Genomic DNA, 19,289 nt, shown 5'->3' on the forward strand with positions numbered 1-19,289 from the left:
TATATCCTAGCACACTCATACCCATTCTTGTACATACAGATGTATATCCTAGCACACTCATACCTGTCCTTGTACATACAGGTGTACATCCTAGCACACTCATACCCATTCTTGTACATTCAGGTATATATCCTAGCACACTCGTACCCATCCTTCTACATACAGGTGTATATCCTAGCACACTCATACCCATTCTTGTACATACAGGTGTATATCCTAGCACACTCATACCTGTCCTTGTACATACAGGTGTATATCCTAGCACACTCATACCCATCCTTGTACATACAGGTGTATATCCTAGCACACTCATACCCATTCTTGTACATTCAGGTATATATCCTAGCACACTCATACCCATCCTTGTACATACAGGTGTATATCCTAGCACACTCATACCCATTCTTGTACATTCAGGTATATATCCTAGCACACTCATACCCATTCTTGTACATTCAGGTATATATCCTAGCACACTCATACCCATCCTTGTACATACAGGTGTATATCCTAGCACACTCATACCCATCCTTGTACATACAGGTGTATATCCTAGCACACTCATACCCATCCTTGTACATACAGGTGTATATCCTAGCACTCTCATTCCCATTCTTGTACATACAGGTGTATATCCTAGCACACTCATACCCATTATTTTACATACAGGTGTACATCCTAGCACACTCATACCTGTCCTTGTACATACAGGTGTATATCCTAGCACACTCATACCCATTATTGTACATACAGGTATATATCCTAGCATACTCATACCTGTCCTTGTACATACAGGTGTACATCCTAGCACACTCATACCCATTCTTGTACATTCAGGTATATATCCTAGCACACTCGTACCCATCCTTCTACATACAGGTGCATATCCTAGCACACTCATACCTGTCCTTGTACATACAGGTGTATATCCTAGCACACTCATACCCATCCTTGTACATACAGATATAAATTTGCTAGCACACTCATACCTGTCCCACACTCATACCCATTCTTGTACATACAGGTGTATTTCCTAGCACACTCATGCCTGTCCTTGCACATACAGGTGTATAGCCTAGCACACTCATACCCATTCTTGTACATACAGGTGTATATCCTAGCACACTCATACCTGTCCTTGTACATACAGGTATATATCCTAGCACACTCATACCTGTCTTTGTACATATAGGTGTATATCCTAGAACACTCACACTCATACCCATTCTTGTACATACAGGTGTATATACTAGCACACTCATACCTGTCCTTGTACATACAGGTGTACATCCTAGCACACTCATACCCATTCTTGTACATATAGGTGTATATCCTAGCACACTCATACCCGTCCTTGTACATACAGGTGTACATCCTAGCACACTCATACCTGTCCTTGTACATACAGGTGTACATCCTAGCACACTCATACCCATCCTTGTACATTCAGGTGTATATCCTAGCACACTCATACCCATCCTTGCACATACAGGTGTATATCCTAGCACACTCATACCCATTATTGTACGTACAGGTGTATATCCTAGCACACTCATACCTGTCCTTGTACATACAGGTGTATATCCTAGCACACTCATGCCCATCCTTGTACATACAGATGTATATCCTAGCACACTCATACCCATCCTTGTACATACAGGTGTATATCCTAGCACACTCATACTCATTCTTGTACATACAGGTGTATATCCTAGCACACTCATAACCGTCCTTGTACATACAGGTATATATCCTAGCACAATCATACCCGTCCTTGTACATACAGGTGTATATCCTAGCACACTCATACCCATCCTTGTACATACAGGTGTATTTCCTAGCACACTCATACCCATCCTTGTACATACAGGTGTATATCCTAGCACACTCATGCCTGTCCTTGTACATACAGGTGTATATCCTAGCACACTCATACCCATCCTTGTTCATACAGGTGTATATGCTAGCACACTCATGCCCGTCCTTGCACATACAGGTTTTTGTCCTATCACACACATTCACTGCCGTGCACTGATTTTTGCACCGATGCCCCTTTATGCATACACGTTCCTGTGTACAGAGGCCTTCGCACTCACTTGCACATACCCATGATTTCATACGTGCTGGCGTTTGAGCTCGCACACTGGACACCTCGCCTCCTGCTTTCAGGTTGTGTATTATTCTCAATGAGTCCTTGCAACTTGTGCAGAACAATGCTGCGCTCCTGCCTGCGGAGCAATCAGCGATGGATGAGTGTGTGATGTGTAAATCCTATCCTTGTACATACAGGTGTAATTCCTAGCACACTCATACCCATCCTTGTACATACAGGTGAATGTCCTCGCACATTCATACCCATCCTTATACATACAGGTGTATATCCTAGCACACTCATGCCCATCCTTGTACTTCCAGGTGTATATCCTAGCACACTCATACCCGTCCTTGTACATACAGGTGTATATCCTAGCACACTCATGCCTGTCCTAGTACATACAGGTGTATATCCTAGCACACTCATGCCTGTCCTAGTACATACAGGTGTATATCCTAGCACACTCATACTCATCCTTGTACATACAGGTGAATGTCCTAGCACACTCATACCCATCCTTGTACATACAGGTGAATATCGTAGCACACTCATACCCGTCCTTGTACATACAGGTGTATATCCTAGCACACTCATGCCTGTCCTAGTACATACAGGTGTATATCCTAGCACACTCATACCCGTCCTAGTACATACAGGTGTATATCCTAGCACACTCATACTCATCCTTGTACATACAGGTGAATGTCCTAGCACACTCATACCCATCCTTGTACATACAGGTGAATATCGTAGCACACTCATACCCATCCTTGTACATACAGGTGTATATCCTAGCACACTCATACCCATTATTGTACATACAGGTGTATATCCTAGCACACTCATACCTGTCCTTGTACATACAGGTGTATATCCTAGCACACTCATACCCATCCTTGTACATACAGGTGTATATCCTAGCACACTCATACCCATCCTTGTACATACAGGTGTATATCCTAGCACATTCATACCCATCCTTGTACATACAGGTGTATATCCTAGCACACTCATACCTGTCCTTGTACATACAGGTGTATATCCTAGCACACTCATACCCATCCTTGTATATACAGGTGTATATCCTAGCACACTCATACCCGTCCTTGCACATACAGGTGTATATCCTAGCACACTCATACCCGTCCTTGCACATACAGGTGTATATCCTAGCACACTCATGCCTGTCCTAGTACATACAGGTGTATATCCTAGCACACTCATGCCCATCCTTGTACATACAGGTGTATATCCTAGCACACTCATACCCATCCTAGTACATACAGGTGTATATCCTAGCACACTCATACCCATCCTTGTACATACAGGTGTATATCCTAGCACACTCATACCTGTCCTTGTACATACAGGTGTATATCCTAGCACACTCATACCCATCCTAGTACATACAGGTGTATATCCTAGCACACTCATACCCATCCTTGTACATACAGGTGTATATCCTAGCACACTCATACCCATCCTTGTATATACAGGTGTATATCCTAGCACACTCATACCCGTCCTTGCACATACAGGTGTATATCCTAGCACACTCATGCCTGTCCTAGTACATACAGGTGTATATCCTAGCACACTCATGCCCATCCTTGTACATACAGGTGTATATCCTAGCACACTCATACCCATCCTAGTACATACAGGTGTATATCCTAGCACACTCATACCCGTCCTAGTACATACAGGTGTATATCCTAGCACACTCATACTCATCCTTGTACATACAGGTGAATGTCCTAGCACACTCATACCCATCCTTGTACATACAGGTGAATATCGTAGCACACTCATACCCATCCTTGTACATACAGGTGTATATCCTAGCACACTCATACCCATTATTGTACATACAGGTGTATATCCTAGCACACTCATACCTGTCCTTGTACATACAGGTGTATATCCTAGCACACTCATACCCATCCTTGTACATACAGGTGTATATCCTAGCACACTCATACCCATCCTTGTACATACAGGTGTATATCCTAGCACACTCATACCTGTCCTTGTACATACAGGTGTATATCCTAGCACACTCATACCCATCCTTGTATATACAGGTGTATATCCTAGCACACTCATACCCATTGTTGCACATACAGGTATATATCCTAGCACACTCATACCTGTCCTTGTACATACAGGTGTATATACTTGCACACTCATACCCATCCTTGTACATACAGGTGTATATCCTTGCACACTCATACCCATCCTTGTACATACCGGTGTATATCCTAGCACACTCATACCCGTCCTTGTACATACAGGTGTATATCCTAGCACACTCATACCCATCCTTGTACATACAGGTGTATATCCTAGCACATTCATACCCATCCTTGTACATACAGGTGTATATCCTAGCACACTCATACCTGTCCTTGTACATACAGGTGTATATCCTAGCACACTCATACCCATCCTTGTATATACAGGTGTATATCCTAGCACACTCATACCCATTGTTGCACATACAGGTATATATCCTAGCACACTCATACCTGTCCTTGTACATACAGGTGTATATACTTGCACACTCATACCCATCCTTGTACATACAGGTGTATATCCTTGCACACTCATACCCATCCTTGTACATACCGGTGTATATCCTAGCACACTCATACCCGTCCTTGTACATACAGGTGTATATCCTAGCACACTCATACCCATTCTTGTACATACAGGTGTATATCCTAGCACATTCATACCCATCCTTGTACATACAGGTGTATATCCTAGCACACTCATACCTGTCCTTGTACATACAGGTGTATATCCTAGCACACTCATACCCATCCTTGTATATACAGGTGTATATCCTAGCACACTCATACCCATTGTTGCACATACAGGTATATATCCTAGCACACTCATACCTGTCCTTGTACATACAGGTGTATATACTTGCACACTCATACCCATCCTTGTACATACAGGTGTATATCCTTGCACACTCATACCCATCCTTGTACATACCGGTGTATATCCTAGCACACTCATACCCGTCCTTGTACATACAGGTGTATATCCTAGCACACTCATACCCATTCTTGTACATACAGGTGTATATCCTAGCACACTCATACCCATCCTTGTACATACAGGTGTATATCCTAGCACACTCATACCCATCCTTGTATATACAGGTGTATATCCTAGCACACTCATACCCATTGTTGCACATACAGGTATATATCCTAGCACACTCATACCTGTCCTTGTACATACAGGTGTATATACTTGCACACTCATACCCATCCTTGTACATACAGGTGTATATCCTTGCACACTCATACCCATCCTTGTACATACCGGTGTATATCCTAGCACACTCATACCCGTCCTTGTACATACAGGTGTATATCCTAGCACACTCATACCCATTCTTGTACATACAGGTGTATATCCTAGCACATTCATACCCATCCTTGTACATACAGGTGTATATCCTAGCACACTCATACCCATTCTTGTACATACAGGTGTATATCCTAGCCCACTCATGCCCGTCCTTGCACATACAGGTGTGTATCCTAGCACACTCATACCCGTCCTTGCACATACAGGTGTATATCCTAGCCCACTCATGCTCGTCCTTGCACATACAGGTTTTTGTCCTATCACACACATTCACTGCCGTGCACTGATTTTTGCACCGATGCCCCTTTATGCATACACGTTCCTGTGTACAGAGGCCTTCGCACTCACTTGCACATACACACGATTTCATACGTGCTGGTGTTTGAGCTCGCACACTGGACACCTCGCCTCCTGCTTTCAGGTTATTATTCTCAATGAGTCCTTGCAACTTGTGCAGAACAATGCTGCGCTCCTGCCTGCGGAGCAATCAGCGATGGATGAGTGTGTGATGTGCTACAGGGGCGCAGACTGATCCCGCTCCTCTGAGCTCTTGTCCCTGGGCCGCTGTGGGATCCAGAGCGTTGACGCATGGAAACTTTTTCTTGCTTTGTATTTGCAACATAAAAAGGAAGGGCCTTGGGATGATAAAGTGCGGCTAAAACAATGGTCCCCACCGCGGCTGAAGATGCACTTGAACTGGCGCTGCTTCTCCTGAGCAGAATGGCACCTGATCTACACTATGTTCTCACAAATACCTGTCACACTCCAAGCGAGGAAGGCACATGTATAGTGCACTGAAGAGTGCTGTGTATTCATATGTATATTTCATGGGCGCAGCCTTGTGCCGCACGTACAGAATATCTATCAGCTCTGCTCTGCCGAAGCCGCTTCCATAGGGGTCTTACCTTGACCTAAACAGGGCAATGCTGCCGTCTTCAAAAACACGGGTGGTCACCTCCCCGTATATACTACTGTGGAGAAAAATAAGGATAAGCAGTTGGAATCTGATAGGAAACATTGTAACAAGGGGAAAGACACATTGTGGCATGGCGGGCCGGCGGGGGTGGGGTCCCATCATTCCGATGTAATCCGTGCAGGAATTCTGCTCTCCAAGGTGACCAGTAATACCCCTTGTGTCACACAGCGAGGGGCGCGGACGACTGTGTGTGCTGCCATTACGGCCATACCACCTTTATATATAACATTTTTTTTCTTTAGTTTATTTTTTTTAGGACATTATTATCTTTTTTGTGAGGTTGGAAGAACTAAAGTATTTTTGCATTTATTGACGTGTATCCTGCCATTTTATCATCGTTATCAATGATACACCATGATGATACCTGTTATGTGTAGATTTTTTTTGGGGGGGTGGGGGGGGAATTAATTTTTTTTTTTACATGCATTCAATTTTTATAAAAGTTTTTGGACTTTTCATGTTTTGTTTTGCTGTTGGACTTATACTCCTTTATTCTATGAGTCCCTGCTCATCTGCAATTTTTTTCTCAGCTCACATTGGACTGTGAGTATTCGTGTATATCGGCCGATATTCGCCGATGCAAGTCAGTGGGTGTGAGACAAAAATCGCATAACACTCGGACCATGGGAATGCTGTCCGATCTTTACTCCTCCATCTCATAGGAACCGTGACATTTCATCAGTCGAGTACAGTAAAATCATAGCAAGACCCAACAGAATAGAAGTGATAGAAAGATGTGAGTGACAAATACAATTAGCGCAGTGTTTGTGTAGCTTACTGTACATGTATTTAGCTAAAAAGTAAATAAAAGAAAAAAATGGGGATCCCCCTAATTTTTGTTAACCAGTTGAGGTAAAGTGGACAGCTGGAGGCAGATGTTTATAGCATGGGAAAGAGGGGTAATACCCATAGAGCTTCCCAGGCTTTTATTATCAGCTCACAGCTGTATACTTAGCCTTTACTCATTATTAACAAAGGGTCATTAACAAAGGTTAATAACAAAGAGTTATTGGCAAATATTAATAGGCTAGGAAGGGTTCATGGATATTGGCCCCATCCCAGACTAAAAACATCAGCTCTCAGCCACCCCAAAAATGGCACAAATACTAGATGCACCAATTCTGATGCTTAGCCTCGCTCTTACCACTTGCCCTGGTGCGGTGGCATGTGGGGTAATAGTATTGGGGTTGATGTCAGCTTTATAATGTCAGCTGACATCAAGCCAAGGGGTTAGTAATGAAAAAATAATAAAACACTATATTCCTCACCTGTCCGCAGATAATACGTATGTGAAGCTGTTCTACTAAGAGCTCTAGTTCTGCTACAGGACAGGTGAGAATATGGCATTTTATTATTTTTAATTTATACTGCAACAAATGGAAAAAGAGGGTCAGGGAGGTTTTATTTCAAATAAAGGACTTTACTATGTGTCTTTACTACATTTGACTATGGAGTTAGTAATGGGATCATCTTATAGAGGCCTCTCCATTACTAACCCCTGGGCTTGATGTCACCTGACAATACAAAGTTGACATCAACCCCAATACTATTACCCCACTTGGCAACCCAACAGGGCAAGTGCTATGAGTGAGGTTAAGTGCAAAAATTGGCACATCTAATGGATGCACTATTTATGGGTCAACTGAGGGCTGATATTTATAGTATGGGAAGGAACCAATATCCATGGTCCCTTCCTAGGCTATTAATATCAACCCGCAGCTGTCTGCCTAGCCTTTGCTGGTTATTAATTATAAGGGGGACCCCATTTCATTTTTTTGGAGGGGGTCACCCCTTCTTAATAACCAGGAAAGGCTGACAGGAAAGGAAAGTAGACAGCTGTGAGATTGTATAGCCTGGGAAGCTCCATGGGTATTACCCCCTTCCCAGTCTATAAACACCAGCCCTTAGCTATCTGCTTTCCTTCGGGTGGTTAAAAAAAATTACAGGGACCCCATGCCTTTCTTTTCTTTTACTTATTTAATTATGAGATAAATGTACAGTAAGCTGCACTGATTATATATCTCAATTGCACGTATGTATCTATCTATTATGTATCTGTAGCTGTATCTGATTGTTTTATTAGTAAACTAGCTTGAAATAACGGCGAGAGTAACTCTATGTAAAAACTGATGTTAAAAACGCATTCTATGAGGATGTCATGTGGATGCTAGGTGAGAAAAATCGACTTTTCAAGGACAACATCAGACCGATTTTATTTACGCTGAGGAGTGTGAGCCCTTAGGCCAGGTTCACACGTTCAGTATTTGGCCAATATTTCCCATCAGTATTTGTAACCCAAAACCAGTAGTGGGAGATAATACAGAGGTGGTGACGAGTTTCTAGTAGACTTTTCCTCTGATTGTCCCACTCTTGGTTTGGCTACAAATTCTGATGTAAAATACTGACCAAATACTGAATGTCTGAACATGGCTTGAGAGGCAGTGTAGTAGTCTACTGTACATGTCAGACCTGGAGGTCATTGCTAGATCCACACCTGCCATATTAACTCATGGGCACCCCCAAATCACACTGTAGGGCATTGGAATGACAGAGAGAGCCCTATCTCTACCCACTCAATTGCTGTGGTCAACCTCGACCACTGTACCTAAGGGGTTAAATGGATGGGATCAGAGTTATCTCTGATTCAGACCCTTAGGAGGGGTTCTTTCTTGTATGACACAGCTGGAAGCGGCAATATTCATCTCCTGCACCGCTCCATTGCTGAAATATAATAGTGTCAATTACATAGTTCCTACAACACACTTTTATGGTGCAGGCTGTTAAGGTGTTAAATACAAGGGTGCAACATATCATTGGTGCAACATGTGCAGCTGCACAGGAGGTCAGGGGTCCATTTCCATCTGCAAAGCATGTGACATTGTGCATTATCAGGAGCTACTGAATTGCATATACAGTTAAGTCCATATATATTTGGACAGAGACAACATTTTTCTAGTTTTGGTTATAGACAATACCACAATGAATTTTAAACAAAACAATTCCGATGCAGTTGAAGTTCAGACTTTCAGCTTTCATTTGAGGGTATCCACATTAAAATTGGATGAAGGGTTTAGGAGTTTCAGCTCCTTACATGTGCCACCCTGTTTTTAAAGGGACCAAAAGTAATTGGACAGATTCAATAATTTTAAATAAAATGTTCATTTTTAGTACTTGGTTGAAAACCCTTTGTTGGCAATGACTGCCTGAAGTCTTGAACTCATGGACATCACCAGACGCTGTGTTTCCTCCTTTTTGATTCTCTGCCAGGCCTTCACTGCGGTGGTTTTCAGTTGCTGGTTGTTTGTGGCCTTTCTGTCTGAAGTTTAGTCTTTAACAAGTGAAATGCGGCTCAATTGGGTTGAGATCAGGTGACTGACTTGGCCATTCAAGAATAGTCCACTTCTTTGATTTAATAAACTCCTGGGTTGCTTTGGCTTTATGTTTTGGGTCATTGTCCATCTGTAGTATGAAACGACGACCAATCAGTTTGCTGCATTTGGCTGGATCTGAGCACACAGTATGGCGGCTCTGAAGACCTCAGAATTCATTCCTGTGTCACATCATCCATAAACACTAGTGACCCAGTGCCACTGGCAGCCATGCATGCCCAAGCCATCACACTGCCTCCACCATGTTTTACAGATGATGTGGTATGCTTTGGATCATGAGCTGTACCACGCCTTCGCCATACTTTTCTCTTTCCATCATTCTGGTAGAGGTTGATCTTGGCTTCATCTGTCCAAAGAATGTTCTTCCAGAACTGTGCTGGATTTTTTAGATGTTTTTTAGCCTTTTTCTTCTTGATGCTTATGAGTGGCTTGTGCAGCGCCCCAGAGTCCTGGTCGTGCAGTAACGTCGCTCTGCCACTAAGGGGAGTGATGTTACGTCTGATGGCACTAAAGGAGTTCACCTGACCAGGTATCACAGTCACACATTACACTTCACACTCCGGCCACCAGGGGGAGCAAAAGGTTCTATGTATTGGGCCACTCCTCACACTCTGGTAAAACTGGGGGTTGGATAGGAAGTTAGAGAGAAGCTGACTGGGTTTTGCCCAGGTAACATCTAGTGAGAGGAGAGCGTTACTTGGGAAGATTCAGGGGGCTCCCTGTCAGGGGTGGGATCCTGACAGTGGCCTAGCAAGAGACAGATCGTTACGGAGCCGTGCCTGCACCTCATTGCGGCGGCATCTTAAGAAAGGACAAGAAGCGAAGTATATTGTGGAGAAGTGAGATCACAGCACTAAGGGGATAGAACCGGGAGGAGTCGTGCTCTGAGATCGGCAACATCCTTCTGAGGCGCGTAGCCGGTGGCCGGAACACCTAGGCTCTACGCATTACTTTGAACTACGGCAGGGCAGATAACTCTAGGTTGGCTGTCTCACCTTTTCACCTAATGAAGACAACGGAGGCAATTGTGGGAGAGGGGCGTCTCTAGGGTCCCTATAAAATAACTCCAGGCCTACCCCGTCATACGGGTGCGTCCTATCCATATCATCTGGGGGACGGAGAGAGAACATCAGAAACAGATAGACAAGAGTTGTGAGGACTATCCCGTTGTGCTCAGCAGGGAGGTACTACAACACCCAGGCGCAAGTAGGTAGGCTACTGATTTCCACCTGTAAAGGGAACTCTGGATGTGCCTTCGGACCGGCCGGTCTCAGCCAGCCCTGTTAGCAGTGCTCTTGATTGCGGATGCCGAAGTCTTCAGTAAAAAGGTAAAGAGACTGCAACCCTGTGTCCTCGTTATTCATCGCGCCTTGCACCACTCACCATCACTTTTAATTGGACGCCCCTTAGCAGGGCCACGGACCAGGTCTAGCCACCATGACATCCCCAGGACCGAGACAGAGAGACCCGGTACCGGGTACCCCACTGCCCTGCGTTTGGGGGCGCTCCAAACTTGGCGTCACAAACAGGATCTACTTAAGCCTGAAGAATCAGGTCATGTGTGCCTTGGAACTGTGACTGAATTGTGCTTGAACTGTGATTTATTGCAAAGACTGTGTATTGTCACTTGCCGCCCCAAAAAAAAAAAAAAAAATCCTGCCAAAACCGCCGCCATTACAGCGCCACGAGGAGCGCAGGAGAAGAAGAAGGGCGTGCCATGGGAGGAGACTATCAAAGTGGCGCCAGAAGCGATGACCGCCCCCTCTGACTACTGCTGCGAGAGGACGACCTGCCTCGAAGCAGAGGAAAACTGCCCCCTGATTTGCAACGGCAGGAACCAAGGCAAGGAGGAGCTCCACCCCCGGAAAATGGCGGAGCCAGGTGCGTGTGCAGCTGCCGACCTCGAGACAGCGAGGGTGACCAGCGAGTACCTGAACGACGACTAAGTGATCCCGGACTGTCCCCGCCGGCCAGAGGCGGATCCAAACCCACCGCAGCTGGAGGATCCGGATTTTTTGGGGCTGCAGGCGGAGGAGCCGAGTCAAGCTATCCCGAATACGGAGCCGGCAGATGTGAAGCAATGGAAGTCGGGACTGTGCCGGAGGGACGCCTTGGAAGAACCGCGGTCCCAGCCGCTGCCGACTCCAGTGTCCTCGTCAGTGGAACAGATCGGCATCGGTGGAACCATATCAGACGCAGGTATGGAAAGCGCCCCTGCTCTACCGACCGATCCTGCTCCCGTGACGGCTCCCCGTCCCGACAATGACCGTTTCTTCTCACCTGAGCTGGTAGTGGTAACCCCCGATACTATGGAGAAGCTGGTGCCTCCGTTACCGACAACTATGGGAGAACCGCTAGATGTGAGCTCGGAGGGGGTGATCTTCCAATGGGATACCCCGAGGATTGGGCCAGACGGGGCCAGGCAGGAGGGCCTCAGCATTGCTGTGCTCACCTGGGAACAATATAAACAATGCTTAATCCTACACTGGAAAAACCGAAAAGAGACTGAACAAAGTGACCCACCGAAAATACAAAACTCAAAAACTGAACGAGGTAAGAAAAACTTGGTAAAACAGGGAACTGTACTAGCCTTTCACCCGAAACGGGGTTGGGGCTCTATACAGGAGCCGGGACTGCCGACTGAAGTCTTCTTTACCAGCTACAATGTGAAGACCCCGTTCTGCAACAGATGTGACAATCCACTACTATGTAAAGGGGACCAGGTGACCTACACTCGCCATCGGAGTGCGCAAGGGTGGTGCGCTCGGAACATCCAACGATGCGAGCCTGCAGTGGTGCCACCTGCTGTCCTGACTACGACTAACTCTGACCTGACAAATTCTACTACTATTACCACTGTGTACATTATTGCCGCTACTGAACTTGCAACCAAAGCTGACATTCGAATTCAGACCCCTGGTGACCTGGCCGCACCTGAGAGACGAACCACTAATACTGACACCGCATCAGATGAGGACACGGAATCGAAGCTTTCCCGGTCAGGAAGCGTCCGCTACTGACTGATGCCTTGCAACTTATTGTGAGAATAGACTTCAGAACCGGAACAACTGTAAATAGTTAACTGTTTGTTTGTCTGCTGTTTTGCTGCTAAAACCCGACCAGGGTTTTAGCAGCAAAACACCTCATTGCGGCGGCATCCTAAGAAAGGACACGAAGCGAAGTATATTGTGGAGAAGTGAGAAACGAGATCACAGCACAAAGGAGATAATACCGGGAGGAGTCGTGCCCTGAGATCGGCAACATCCTTCTGAGGCGCGTAGCCGGTGGCCGGAACACCGAGGGAGTAATAGGCTTCATTATGCATTACTCTGAACTACGGCAGGGCAGTTAACTCTAGGTTGGCTGTCTCACCTTTTCACTTAAGCAGACAACGGAGGCAATTGTGTGAGAGGGGCGACTCTAGGGTCCCAGAATAACTCCAGGCCTACCCCGTCATACGGGTGCGTCCTATCCATATCATCTGGGGGACGGAGAGAGAAAGAACAGAAACATACACGACAGTTATGAGGACTATCCCGTGGTGCTCAGCAGGGAAGTACTACAACACCCAGGCGCTAGTAGGAAGGCTACTGATTTCCACCTGCAAAGGGAACTCTGGATTTGCCTTCGGACTGGCCGGTCTCAGCCTCTTCAGTAAAGAGGTAAAGAGACTGCAACCCTGTGTCTTCGTTATTCATCGCGCCTTGCACCACTCACCATCACTTTTAATTGGACGCCCCTTAGCAGGGCCACGGACTGGGTCTAGCCACCATGACAACCCCAGGACCAAGACAGAGGGACCCGGTACCGGGTACCCCACTGCCTTGCGTTTGGGGGAGCTCCACTTGCACCATGCATTGAACCCTCTGTAGTTACTTTCATGCAGTCTTCTCTTTATGGTAGATTTGGATATTGATACGCCGACCTCCTGGAGAGTGTTGGTCACTTGGTTGGCTGTTGTGAAGGGGTTTCTCTTCACCATGGAGATTATTCTGCGATCATCCACCACTGTTGTCTTCCGTGGGCGCCCAGGTCTTTTTGCATTGATGAGGTCACCAGTGCTTTCTTTCTTTCTCAGGATGGACCAAACTGTAGATTTTGCCACTCCTAATATTGTAGCAATTTCTCGGATGGGTTTTTTCTGTTTTCGCAGCTTAAGGATGGCTTGCTTCACCTGCATGGAGAGCTCCTTTACCGCATGTTTACTTCACAGCAAAATCTTCCAAATGCAGCACCACACCTCAAATCAACTCCAGGCCCTTTATCTGCTTAATTGAGAATGACATAACGAAGGGATTGCCCACACCTGTCCATGAATTAGCCTTGGCGTCAATTGTCCAATTATTTGTGGTCCCTTTAAAAACAGGGTGGCACATGTAAGGAGCTGAAACTCCTAAACCCTTCATCCAATTTTAATGTGGATTCCCTCAAATGAAAGCTGAAAGTCTGAACTTCAACTGCATCGGAATTGTTTTGTTTAAAATTCATTGTGGTAATGTCTATAACCAAAATTAGAAAAATGTCTCTGTCCAAATATATATGGACTTAACTGTATTGTTCTTGCACAGGAGCCTCTTCTGTCTGTGTCCGCCAATGGTGAAACGCTCAGTGTAAAAGTCACTAAATGTGTGTATATATATATATATATATATATATTCACTGATGACAAGCAGAAGCTGTGAAAATAATGAGGCGCTGAAACATACAGGGTTCATTTTATACATATAGATCATCATTTTCACAATCTCTGCTTGTAATCACGTGTTTATTTCTGTTAATGTTGATGATTATGGCTTACAGCCAATGAAAACCCAAAAGTTAAAATCTTAGTAAATTAGAATAATTAACAAAAAACACCTGCAAAGGCTCCTACATGTTTATAAAGGTCCCTTAGTCTGTTTCAGTAGCCCCACAATCATGGGGAAGACTGCTGACCTGAAAGATGTCCAGAAGGCGTCACTGACACACTCCACAAGGAGGGGAAGCCACAAAAGGTCATTGCTAAAGAATCTGCTGTTCACACAGTGCTGGATCCAAGAATATTAATGGAAAGTGGAGTGGAAGGAAACAGTGTGGTAGAAAAAGGAGCACAAGCAACCGGGATAACCGCAGCCTGGAAAGGATTGTTAAGAAAAGGCCATTCAGTAATGTGGGGGAGATTCACAAGGAGCGGACTGCTGCTGGAGTCATTGCTTCACCACACACAGACGTGTCCAGGACATGGGCTACAAGTGTCACATTCCTTGTGTCAGCCACTCATGACCAATAGACAAGGTCAGAAGCCTCTTACCTGGGCCAAGGAGAAGAACTGGACTGTTGTCAGTGGTCCAAGGTGTTGTGTTCAGATGAAAGTAAATATTGCATTTCATTTGGAAATCAAGGTCCCAGAGTCTGGAGGAAGAGTGGAGGCCACAATCCAAGCTGCTGGAGGTCTGGTGTGAAGTCTCCACCATCAGTGATGGTTCGGGGAGCCATGTCATCTGCTGGTGTAGGTCCACTGTGTTTTATCAAGACCAAAGTCAGTGCAGCCGTCAACCAGGACATTTTAGAGCACTTCATGCTTCCCTCTGAAAACAAGCTTTTTGGAGATGGAAATGTCATTCTCCAGCAGGACTTGGCCCCTGTCCACACGGCCAAAAGTACCAATACCTGGTGTAAAAACAACAGTATCACTGGGCTTGATTGGCAGCAAACTCGCCCGACCTTAACCCCATAGAGAATCTATAGAGTATCGTCAAGAGGAAGATGAGACACCAGACCCAACAATGCAGACGAGCTGAAGGCTGCTATCAAAGCAACCTGGGCTTCCATAACCTCTCAGCAGTGCCACAGGCTGATCGCCTCCATGCCACGCCACATTGATGCAGTAATTGATGCACAAGGAGCCCCGACCAAGTACTGAGTGCATTTACTGAACATACATTTCAGTAGGGAACATTTCGGATTTTCAAATAATTTTTGAAGCTGGTGTTATAAAGTATTCTAATTTACTGAGATAATGACTTTTGGGATTTAATTGGCTGTAAGTCATAATCATCAACATTAACAGAAATAAACACATGAAACAGATCACTCTGTGTGTAATGACTATAGAATATAGGAGGTTCAATTTTTTGTATTGAAGAACTGAAATAAATTAACGTTTTGATGATATTCTAATTTAGTGAGAAGCACTTGTATATGAACAAGTGTCAACTAGGTTTTTTTTTTCCTTTGTGAATTACAACATTTTCATTAGGGGACAGGAACATACAGACCAGAGGACAATATTAGTGGCTTTACACGGCTCCAGCAGCCACTTGGCATTGAGCACATAGTGATCACCAGTGCTGGATTAATAGACTTTCTGGATGAGCCGTTATGTCACTGTATTGCATCAGTGCACATATTATGAAGCCTCTTCTTTACTGTAATACAATGTATCAAATGCAAAACTGTCATTTGTTAAGGAACATCTGTAAAAATAAATAATAAAACTGCAAAATAAAATCAAAAAGAATTTACAATTAGTATGCAGTCTACAATAACGTGCAATGAATAGAAGCGTGCACGTTCCGGAGATGTCCTGATATTTGCCTCACTAATTAACATACTATTTATCTGTTTCCAAGCAGATAGATCAATGGTTAGCATCGACAAAGTGCCCTTGAATAGAGAACCTCAGGGTAACGGGCACTGGGGAGACACCGCTCTGCATCACATCTCCGGCTTAAGGGGGAAAAAAGGGTTAATGTCCATATAAAGGGAAAAAATGACAATAAATCATGACGTAGGGTCTGTTAAAATATTGAAGTTGGGCATAAAAATCTTGGAGTCACATTCACTAGCGGTGGGGATGACAGCAGGGGTGAAAATCTCTCCTCTCAGCTCCTCCAAGGCTTGTGCGAAAGTTATCACGCCTATTTGCATACGAAAGGCGAGGACGTAGACAAATATAAATTTAAAACAAAATCACTGTAAATGAAAACGTACAGCTTCAATATTAATCAGCGGAGCAGAAATCGTGTGAAAGGGAGCATGAAAAGCCGTAAAATAGATGTGTGCGTTTAATCAGACAGCGCTGCGCCGGCCACAAAGAAGCCGGCTAATTAATCTCAGCAGGTAGGCGCTAACCTTCAGACTTCATAAATAAATAAGACTTGGAACAATGTCTAGAAGGACGGCGGCAGAACGGGGGGGATTATTTCTCAAACTACTGTTTGGGGACACCCAGAAAAATAAAACAAGACATTTGCATGCGGAAATGTAATTAGCAGGAACATTGTTTCCATGGTTTAAGAAATAAATAGGATTGTCCTGACGCAGCGAGTTCTGCTGGATGATCGGCCCTCGTCGGTCTTTCTTGTGGAGCTACTGCTCACAGTGCAATCGATCCCGAAATTTAAATTTCTGGGGGAAAAATTGAAGGATAAAGTTAATTAAAAACTGCAACAAAGTTTATATAAAGCACTCATAGACCGTTATTATACAATCGAGAGGGAAGGTGTCCCCTGATTCTTTTTGGTGGTCCCTTAAAAATACAACATATAAAACAGCTTTCTCTGGAGTTTATTTTAAGCTTGCTGTCCAATTGGGGCTTTCCCACTGATTCTAAAAGTTTTTCTTTTTCCTATGTGCCACCCTGTTTCAAAGTGATACCCCCTAATAATAAGGAAGCAAAATGGGCTTTCAATCAACTGTGCGTGTACTACAGAACTTCTCTGTCAACCAGCTCTCAGTGTCCCTCCTCCCTGCTGAGTCTCCTATATAACCTGATTGACAGCTCTCAGTGTCCCTCCTCCCTGCTGAGTCTCCTATATAACCTGATTGACAGCTCTCAGTGTCCCTCCTCCTTGCTGAGTCACCTATATAACCTGATTGACAGCTCTCAGTGTCCCTCCTCCCTGCTGAGTCTCCTATATAACCTGATTGACAGCTCTCAGTGTCCCTCCTCCCTGCTGAGTCTCCTATATAACCTGATTGACAGCGCTCAGTGTCACTCCTCCCTGCTGAGTCTCCTATATAATCTGATTGACAGCTCTCAGTGTTCCTCCTCCCTGCTGACTCTCTTATATAACCTGACTAAAAGCTCTCAGTGTCCCTCCTCCCTGCTGAGTCTCCTATATAACCTGATTGACAGCGCTCAGTGTCACTCCTCCCTGCTGAGTCTCCTATATAATCTGATTGACAGCTCTCAGTGTTCCTCCTCCCTGCTGACTCTCTTATATAACCTGACTAAAAGCTCTCAGTGTCCCTCCTCCTTGCTGAGTCTCCTATATAACCTGATTGACAGCTCTCAGTGTTCCTCCTCCCTGCTGACTCTCTTATATAACCTGACTAAAAGCTCTCAGTGTCCCTCCTCCTTGCTGAGTCTCCTACATAACCTGATTGACAGCTCTCAGTGTCCCTCTTCACTGCCGAGTCTCCTATATAACCTGACTGAAAGCTCTCAGTGTCCCTCCTCGCTGCCGAGTCTCCTATATAACCAGACTGACAGCTCTCAGTGTCCCTCCTCCCTGCTGAGTCTCCTATATAACCTGATTGACAGCTCTCAGTGTCCCTCTTCACTGCCGAGTCTCCTATATAACCTGACTGAAAGCTCTCAGTGTCCCTCCTCGCTACCGAGTCTCCTATATGACCTGATTGACAGCTCTCAGTGCCTCTCCCCCTGCTGAGTCTCCTATATAATTTGATTGACAGATCTCAGTGTCCTCCTCCTCCCTGCTGAGTCCCCTACATAACCTGATTGACAGCTCTCAGTGTCCCTCCTCCCTGCTGAGTCTCCTATATAATCTGATTGACAGCTCTCAGTGTCCCTCCTCCCGGCTGAGTCTCCTATATAACCTGACTGACAGCTCTCTGTGTCCCTCCTCCCTACTGAGTCTCCTATATAATCTGATTGACAACTCTCAGTGTCCCTCCTCCCTGCTGAGTCACCTATATAACTTGATTGACAGCTCTCAGTGTCCCTCCCCCCTGATGAGTTTCCTATATAACCTGATTGACATCTCTCAGTGTCCCTCCCCCTGCTGAGTCTCCTATATAACCTGATTGACAGCTCTCAGTGTCCCTCCTCCCTGCTGAGTCTCCTATATCCTGATTGACAGCTCTCAGTGTCCCTCCCCCTGCTGAGTCTGCTATATCCTGATTGACAGCTCTCAGTGTCCTTCCTCCCTGCTGAGTCTCCTATATAACCTGATTGACAGCTCTCAGTGTCCCTGCTGAGTCTCCTATATAACTTGATTGACAGCTCTCAGTGTCCCTCTCCCCTGCTGAGTCTCCTATATAACCTGATTGACAGCTCTTCTAGTCCCTCCTCCCTGCTGAGTCTGCTATATCCTGATTGACAGCTCTCAGTGTCCCTCCTCCCTGCTGAGTCTCCTATATCCTGATTGACAGCTCTCAGTGTCCCTCCTCCCTGCTGAGTCTCCTATATCCTGATTGACAGCTCTCAGTGTCC

At 45.2% G+C, this 19,289-nt stretch overlaps 1 long non-coding RNA gene across 1 annotated transcript in view; it reads right to left on the reverse strand.

Annotated features, from left to right (window-relative positions):
• Nucleotides 1-17,094: 17,094 nt before the first annotated feature.
• The window catches only part of LOC143768326 (uncharacterized), a 52,943-nt gene continuing 50,748 nt past the window's right edge, over nucleotides 17,095-19,289 (reverse strand). Inside the window, exon 3 of the long non-coding RNA XR_013213807.1 lies at nucleotides 17,095-17,239. This is a non-coding gene — a long non-coding RNA (uncharacterized LOC143768326). The remainder of the gene's footprint in view (nucleotides 17,240-19,289) is intronic.

Source organism: Ranitomeya variabilis, chromosome 4 (assembly GCF_051348905.1).
Source record: "Ranitomeya variabilis isolate aRanVar5 chromosome 4, aRanVar5.hap1, whole genome shotgun sequence".
In the NCBI taxonomy this organism is placed as follows: domain Eukaryota; kingdom Metazoa; phylum Chordata; class Amphibia; order Anura; family Dendrobatidae; genus Ranitomeya; species Ranitomeya variabilis.